The sequence below is a fragment of the Mesoplodon mirus genome, assembly GCF_964341445.2.
Source record: "Mesoplodon mirus genome assembly, chromosome: 1".
NCBI lineage: Eukaryota > Metazoa > Chordata > Mammalia > Artiodactyla > Ziphiidae > Mesoplodon > Mesoplodon mirus.
Genome location: NC_138976.1, coordinates 73532288 through 73541241, shown reverse-complemented (window position 1 = coordinate 73541241; position 8954 = coordinate 73532288). Strand labels below are relative to the sequence as shown.

The 8954-nt window shown below is 41.4% G+C and overlaps 1 pseudogene across 1 annotated transcript; it reads right to left on the bottom strand.

Annotated features, from left to right (window-relative positions):
- Positions 1–346: 346 nt before the first annotated feature.
- LOC309803132 (large ribosomal subunit protein eL21-like) lies at positions 347–1157 on the bottom strand (annotated as a pseudogene). The gene has a single exon. The product of its transcript is annotated as a large ribosomal subunit protein eL21-like (transcript).
- Positions 1158–8954: the final 7797 nt, after the last annotated feature.

The window sequence follows — 8954 nt, the reverse complement described above, 5'->3', positions numbered from 1 at the left end:
TCTTGGCATGTGTGCTCTAAATTCTCCTGTATAATTACTACAACATTATCACAAATAAGAAATTTGACAATGATTTCATAAATCACAACTCCAGCAATTCATATCCAGTCCATATTAAAATTTCTCCAAGTATGCCAATAACCTGTTTTATGGCTTAAAAAACAAACCCAAAACAGAATCTTATAAAGGTTAACCATTATATTTGGTTGTTTTGTCTCTTTTTTTTTTAATAAGTAATATCTAGCAGTTTATTAACCAATGGAGTATACTGCACAACAAACTACCTCACATCTTTCAGGAACAAAACCCACTAAATTTGAAAAGTAAAAAGATGTCACCCACTGAATTCAGACACAATTAAAATGTGCTTTAAATATTTGTTTGGGTAAGGGGGTCACACACTTCTACTCAATTAAGAGAATCATTTATACAGTCCAGGTCTTTTATTTTCTTTACACCCATCATGCCATGAATTCATAGGGAATGGGCTCCAACAGTTCAGGCTCCTTTCCATTGGTTCTCACAAAGTGTGCTTCTCTGGGTGGAGCAGGCTGGCATTTCAGTTGAACCCAAGTACCTTTCTCCTTGGCTTCCTTCTTTTTCTGATCATTTTCCTTCACCCGTTTCAGGAAGCTATCCCGGCTCTTAGAGTGCTTAATATGCTCAATACGCACATTAATTGTCTTGGCAAGAATCTTGCCCTTAACTTGTTTACAATGATGCCAACAGCATGCTGGGTAACATTGTAGACTCTCCCAGTTTTGCCATGGTAACATTTGTGGGGCATTCCTTTTTGAACAGTGCCCATTCCCTTGATATCTACAATATCACCTTTCTTGTAGATTCGCATGTATGTGGCCAAAGGAACAACTCCATGTTTTCTAAAAGGCCTAGAGAACATGTAGCAGGTGCCCCTCCTCTTTCCCTTTGTGTTGGTCATTTTGGCGAATTACTGGAAGATGGCGGTTCCGGCCGAAAAGCTGTTTTGTCTCTTTAGTATCATCTTGTCTAGCACAACCCCCTCTCCTTTATTTTTTCCTATTGGGGAAAAAAAATCTCACATTCTGAATTCATCTGATAGCTTACTTGTGATATCATTTATTTATTTATTTATTTATTTAAAAATTGATTTTATTTTTTTAAACATTTTTATTGGAGTATAATTGCTTTACAATGGTGCGTTAGTTTCTGCTTTATAACAAAGTGAATCAGTTATACATATACATATGTTCTCATCTCTTCCCTCTTGCGTCTCCCTCCCTCCCACCCTCCCTACCCACCCTTCTAGCTGGTCACAAAACATGGAGCTGATCTCCCTGTGCTATGCGGCTGCTTCCCACTAGCTATCTATTTTACATTTGGTGGTGTATATATGTCCATGCCACTCTCTCACTTTGTCCCAGCTTACCCTTCCTCCTCCCCATGTCCTCAAGTCCATTCTCTAGTAGGTCTGCGTCTTTATTCCCATCTTGCCCCTAGGTTCTTCATGACCATTTTTGTGTGTGTGTGTGATATCGTTTAGCCTGCTCCTCTCTCCCATGTATTTATGATAAATTGGAAATTTAGTCTAGAGACTAGATGATTCAGATTAAGCCATTCTGGCAAAATTATTCCATAGGTGATGTTCATTTTAAATACAGTGAGAAAGCATCATAGCAGGAGGCACTTAATGTCACGTGGTCTTGCTACTAGTTTTATTACTTGGAGTGACAACTGCAAGATCTCTCCTTCAAAGGTACCATCTTCTCCTTGAAATTTGTAAGCAATCTGAGATGTAATCCTTTTGACATCAAGCAAATAGCCTATTCTCCAACAGGTTTTAGCATCCACTGAAGTTTCTTTCCTGAATTAATTATCCAGTGGGGTTAGGCTTTGCTACTAATCATCAAAGCCAACCTTTTAAAATTAAAAGGTGTGAGAATGAAAGCAGGGAAGGAGGAAGAAGGAACACCTCTCTTCCTGTAAAAATGCATCTCTTAAAATTGACAGCTGTGGCTTTCAAGAGCTCATTTTGGAACAAGTCAAGAATTTTACTCTGTTCTTAAAGGTCCCCAGCATCCACCCTTCCCTGGGGCAGTGAGCCTTAGTCCCAACAAAGGAAAGAACACAGAACAAAGAAGAATTATTGAGAAGGAAAAATACATCAGGGAATATTTCAAATATTATCCAGCTATACTTAAATGGTAGGGGTAGAAAATCATCAAAGGATGCCAGAACTCATGGGCAAAGGTTTGAGGAGTAACAAAGTATTTACATAGTCTCAGCATACATTCCTCCAAATTCCTTATTAATTTAAAAAGAAGAAGTAGCTTTCAAGTTAAGAAGCCAGACCCTCCTTAACCAAAAGGTCAAAGTTAACATCAGCAAAAATAGGACAAACTGAAGATGCCTCCTGATGTACCTGGGGCACAACATCATTTCTGTGCTATTCCTTCCTAGATAAAGCAAACTCTGGGTTAAATCAGGCAAACCCCAGCTGAGGGACATGACTCTTCTGTGCTCTTCAAAAATGTTACAGTCAATCATGGCAAAGGAATGCTGAAGAACTACTGCAGATTAAAGGAGATTAAAGAGGCGTAACAACTAAATGCCATATGTGATTCTGGAATAGACCATGGACTAAAAATAAGAAGCCACAAAGGAACTTATTGGGATAATTGACAAGATTGTAATATAGACTGTGGATTAGAAAATAGTATTACATCACTGCTATATTTCTTGATTTTGAGAACGGTACTATGATTTTGTGAGAAAATGTCCTTGTCTAAGGAAAGAGATACAGAAGTATTTAGGGATAAAGGGTCGTGTCTCCAATTTACTCTCAAATCGTTTCAAAATACACATGTACAAAAATATGTTTAGAGAAAAAATGAGAACATGGGGCAAATATAAACAATTGGCGAATCAGGGTGAAGGGTATATGTTGATTCTTGCAACTTTTCATAAGTTTCAAATTATATTTCCTCCACCACCCAAATAAAGCCACTCCTGTTTTTTTTTTTTTTTTTCACTTTCCTTACTTCCTGCTCAAAAATTCCTGTGGGAGAATGAGAACTGGCCTGGAGACAGAAAACCTGATTATAATCCTCACCTTCAACAATTCACCTTCAACAATTTCACATCCTATATCTCACAAGAAGCCTTGGTAACGTTACTAACAGAAGCCCACTTGTGTGTAATGCTCAGTTCACAAACATTTTCACACATACCATCTTACTTCATGGGAGACAACTATTTCCACCTATTGAATGAGAGGAAAAAACAACAACAAAAAAAACAAAACCCAGAGGCTTAAAGTGGCTTGTCCAAGGTCACTGAGTCAGTGAGTAGCCAAGGTGGGACTAGACCCTAAGAACATAACTCCCTTTTGAACGCCATAGCCATTATGCCCTTCTGGTCCTAGTTTGGCAACTAAGGGACTTGGTTGCATAGGTCTTACTTTCATGTCCTTTTCCCCAAGGACAGCTGGAGTCCAGAAGATTTGGGAAGTGAAGAGCTGGCTGTAAAGATGATGTCCAGGAACAGGATTCTGGTTATGAAGGCTATGGTAAAGCCAGGAGAATACTGAGTCCCAGGCCAGGGATGTGGTGTATCACTGTATCATGGGATCAGGAAGAATGCATTTGCTAACTCATGATCCCTAACCTGAAAAAGAGTTCCTTAAACTGAAAGATGAAAAGCAACAGAGAAAATTAACTAGATAAAATGGCAATAATTCCCACTAGGAAACCACAGAGTGGGTTCAGCTATAGCACTGATGACCTCAGATGTCTTTATAATGATGCACAAAAGGAATGACCATGGCAAACACAGAATTTTAATCTGAGGAAACTACAGTCTTACAAGTGTCAAGGAAACTTGGTGGGTTGAGGATCTCACAAAGTATGACCCCGTGGAAAGTTGAATCATTGAAAAGAAATACCTTCAGAGGAGTAAGAAGAATATGAAATGTTAAGAGGCTGAGACTTAGTTGGAAATCCATAGACCTGAAATAGACACAATGAAGAACATGTGGGTGAAGAAAAAGGAGAGAGAACTAAAATTCTACCAGTGGAAGTATGCTTATCATCACAAAGCCTACAGCAAACATTATTAAGAGAGACACAAATGTCAGGACTGAAGAACCGATTAGAACTCTAGTTTCTTTTCATAAGGCAGGCCGCTAGACCCATAAGAAATTGCAGATCTGTTGGAGGGAAAATAGGTTTTGGCAAAATTACAAAAATAAAAATGATAAAGGTTAGACAAAATTCCAACTCTAGTCATTTCTGATTTCTCCCATGGCACATACCTAAAATAATCTGTGAAAGTGAAGAAAGACTGGACACAGATCATGTTCAAGTTTTCCAAGTGGGGAGAAGGAGAGATTCCAGAAACAACTGGCAAGCAATAAAAGTCCTCCCCCAGAGTGCTTAGCAGGTGGTTTGCCATTTAGGATGGAAAACAGTGGTCTTCAGGAGGCAGCATGGGTCACTGAAGCGAGCCATGACAAGGTGACTCCACTTCCTACAAGGACCGGACTGACAGCACAGAGGGATCCAAGAATGTAGAGGACTTGCCATTAGCAGAATTCCTGACATTTTCTTGTAATAGTGGACAAAGTATTTAGAAACATGGGCTGGATGTTAGTAAAAAGAGTTAAATCTGTAGCTTGTTGGGCTTGCCCAAAGAATGTTGATTGACGTATCCACAACAACTTGGACAACAGAAGAGAGTTCTCTAGTTGGCTTCTGAGCTTGATCCTTGGCTTGGTTTTGATCAAAATTTTTATTTATATCTTGAGTAAAGATACAGAAGCTGTAGTGTGCTGAAGCTGGCTTATGAGCATAGATCATTAAATTCTTAGAAAATTTGTGAACAGGTTGACATGTTAGCTTGTAATTGGTCATAGTGGGGGTATTTAGACTATAGAAATTAGCAAGCACTGTAAATCAGGGCCTTTCCTTTTCCTTCCCAACGAGAACTGGTTGTTCAACATTTATTACCACACCACTAAACAGAAAACAGTATATTGGTTAGGACTCCTTTGACTGAAGCTAAAATCGGTTTAAGCAAACAAAAGAACAGCAATTTCAGGTAACTGGAAAGACCAGGTCAGAGCCTTAGGCAGAGTTGGACACTGGCACAAATCGTGTCACAAAGACTCAGTCTCTCTCCCTCTAGTGCTCTCCCTCTATTCTGCTTTCCTCCATGTTGGCTTCATTCAGTAGTAACTCAAGGCTTTTATCATATTGGTATTGCAATGCCAGTGGAAAGAGAGGCCCTCTTCCTCAATAATTTAAACGAACGATCCACTCACTATGATGATGGGAATAGAGCGTTTTGATTGTTCAGTCCTGGGCTGTGTTCCTATCTCTGGGTATAGAGACTGAGAATGCGGAAGTAGCCAGCCAGATCATGATGACGTTACCAGGAGAGAGGGAGATGGATGCTAGGCATCTAAGGAACATGTGTCCAAAGTGCATTTACTTGATCTGTGAACAAGACTGAGAAATTACTATTCAGCTAAAAAAGCGTAATCTTGGGATGATTGAATCAATGGGCATAGAGTGCCAAATCAGGAAATATAAGAGCTGTTCTATAATTACTTAACTACTCAGAGTGTTGTATTCAGTTCTTGGCACTGCAGTTTACAAGGGCCATTAAATATTCATGAGAAAGTCCTAAAACCATGTATGTAGAAGAATGTACTAAAAATGGCTGAAGAAATCAAAGAATGTTTGCTTTGGAGAAAAGAAGATTTAGGAGCATATGGGATCTCTGTTTTCAAGTATTGAAAGTCCTCTTCTAACAGAGGCTGTCCTCTGTGTGACTCTAGAGGGTAGAGTCACAGGACCAGGGGACAGACTTGGTTCAACATAAGAAACTACTCCCTGACCCTGAAGGCTGCCCAAAAACTTGAATGGGTTGACTCAAATCAGGGAGCTCATGGAGGTTAGACTCTATCTTAGTCGGTAAGGCAAAAATCACATGCAGCCAAAATCACCTTGAAAATTACCTATAAAGAATGTTTAATATAGATCATGGGTTTGTGCCTGTATATGTATGTATAAACATACAATGTATTTAATAATGTACAACATAATTGAGAGCACAATCTTTTAAACACTGGCATGACAAAACCTTTGAGAAGTGTGTGGCGACCAAATAAAACCACCACTGATTCAAGTCTCCCATTCACATTCACTTTGGGGTACATACCGACTGGGTGTGACGATCACTCTTCCCTCCCACTCCTCTACAAGTACATTTAGTTAAACCGTCCTGTTGTGTAATAAAAAACTTGACTTTCCTTTGTCCCCGCTTCCTGGGAGAAAGACTCTTCGTCCTTAGAATTTGCCAAGTAATAGGAGCATGTATTTATTCATGAGCCTCTTGGATCACACCTGAGTTTATGCTAAGAGATGAGATAAGTCGGGATGGGGGCTGGTCACCAGAAAGACTACATGATTGGAGTTTGGGGATGTAGAGCCAGCCCAACCTCCAGGGAGGGGAGGGGGACTGGAGATTAAGTCCAATCCCATAACCAATGATTCCATCTACCACGCCCACTAAAAACTCTAGAGATCAGCTAAGTGTAATTTCCTGATTAGGGAACACATTGAGGTACTGAGAGTGATGTGTTCCACCAGGAGAGAGCATGGACGCTCTGCATTTGAGACCCTCCTGCACCTTGCCCTATGCATCTCTTCATTTGGCTAGTCCTGATTTGTATCCTTTACAATAAAACTATAGTCACAGCATGGTGCTTTCCTGAGTTTTTAAGTCTTCTAGTGAATTACTGAACCTGAGGGGTTGTGTGAACTTCTGAATCTGTAGCCAGTGGTCAGAAGTGTGGGTGGCCTGGGGACTCCTAAAGTGTGGCTGGCATCTGAAGATAGGGCAGTCTTGTTGGGGACCATGCCCTTAAGTCTATGGATATGACACTAACTCTGGGTGATTAGCATCAAAAGCACACAGCAGTATTCCAGTTGGTATCAGAGCAAGCGTAACTTAAACATGGGATGTGATTGTACAGTACATCTAACAATAATTCTCTAATAACTCCAAAAGTCTACTTTTTTAAACGACAGACTTAACAAAATTAATACTTTTATCTTGGCCCATAGAAAAGCCCTTAGGCAATAGTCTTGTATTATCTTACTTTAAGAAATTTATGTTTAAAAGAGGCAAGAGGGCTTCCCTGGTGGCACAGTGGTTAAGAATCCGCCTGCCAATGCAGGGGACACTGTTCAAGCCCTGGTCCGGGAAGATCCCACATGCTGCGGAGCAACTAAGCCCATGTGCCATAACTACTGAGCCTGTGCTCTAGAGCCCGGGCAGCACAACTGCTGAGCCCGCGTGCCACAACTACTGAAGCCCGTGCGACTAGAGCCCGTGCTCCGCAACGAGAAGCCTCCGCAACGAGAAGCCCACGCACCACAACGAAGAGTAGCTCCTGCTGGCCACAACTAGAGAAAGCCCGCGTGCAGCAATGAAGACCCAATGCAGCCAAAAATAAATTAAAAAAAAAAAAAAAAAAAAAAAACAGGCAACAAAACTGGAATCTGAGAGTCTTTGGCTCGTGCAATTTCACATTACTGATTCAGGTTACCAGAGAGCAGCTAAGGTCTAGTGATGTAACAGCTTCTCCACAGTGAGGTCAGGCCAATTAGGAAAGGAAAACAGACACCCTTTTTCTAAATCAATCAGAATATGACCCAGGAGACACTAGCAACGTAATAACAAGATGGGCACTTCCATGCCTAACGGCTTAAAAGTTTGGCGATATTTTTCTTTTCCTTTTTTCTTTCAGAGAGATGTGAATCAAAAATATCCACTGCCAATTTCACAGAAATTTAGAGAGAGGGCAAATCCACTTGCAAGCTTTCAGGGCAGAAAGGACAATGCATTTTCTCCCCAGCCCCTTCAGTCAGAGGCCAACAGCAGCAGTATTCATCCCCAACACATCTATTCAAATTCCTTAAGATGCCCCCAGAGATGTTGTCCTGCTCCCCAGGCGGTAAAAGGGCAGGGAGTGAATTCCCAGAAAGCAGAATTGATCAAGGGGGGAAGTTATAGGGGTCCTTCTCAGCTGAGCGTAAGGAAGGACTTTCTGAGTGGAAGGTGCTTCTCCGGAGATTGGGGATGAACTCCCTGTTACGAGCAGGTCTAAGCTCAGGGTCACAGCCAACTCATGGGGACAACTGGACAAGGAGATGGGCAAACCCGATAAGGGATGAGGACATCAGAAGACATTTCAATCCCTGCAGCTCTGACAGCCTGTGGTTCTGTCTGTATGTTCAAAGTAAAACCAGGGAAAATCATCCCATGCAATGAGACTCATCTGCTGTGTCCTTACCACAGATATTTCTCAACAATAAATCCCACTAGAGTACTTCCTGCATGATGTTATTTAGGGAAGTTAAGGGAGATTTTGGAACTACTTCAATGCTCTTAAACTCATTATCTAATGCTAATTAAAATGATCTGTTTTGCTGTCACCAAGGAAAATCTTGTTAGCGAAACTGATGAGTTGCAGGGAGCTCTCTGTCACTGAGCTGGGAGCAGATGCATGCTTGCAGCACCACACAGCCTATGTCACCGACAATTAAAGGCGAAGGAGAATTAACCTGGCCGTGTACCTGGCCTCGAGCAGGTTTCCAGGGCCAGCCAGACATCTGACAGCACTCAGCTGGATAGCAGGAGACCTGCCTTGGGGCAGTCACCTCATCTCTCTGAGTTGGTTTATCAGCCTTATTCAACCTATTAAAATCACCACAGGAATTTTCAACAATTCAGTACCCTGGCTCCACCCTAGACCAATTAAATCAGAATCCCTGGAAACGGGGCCCAGGCATCAGTATTTTAAAGCTCCCTAGCCGTGATTCCGATGCGCAGGTGAGGTTGATTACCACTGCATCTGATGGCCTCTAAGAACCCCTCCCTCCAGCCCTGGGCCCCTCCCCGTTCCC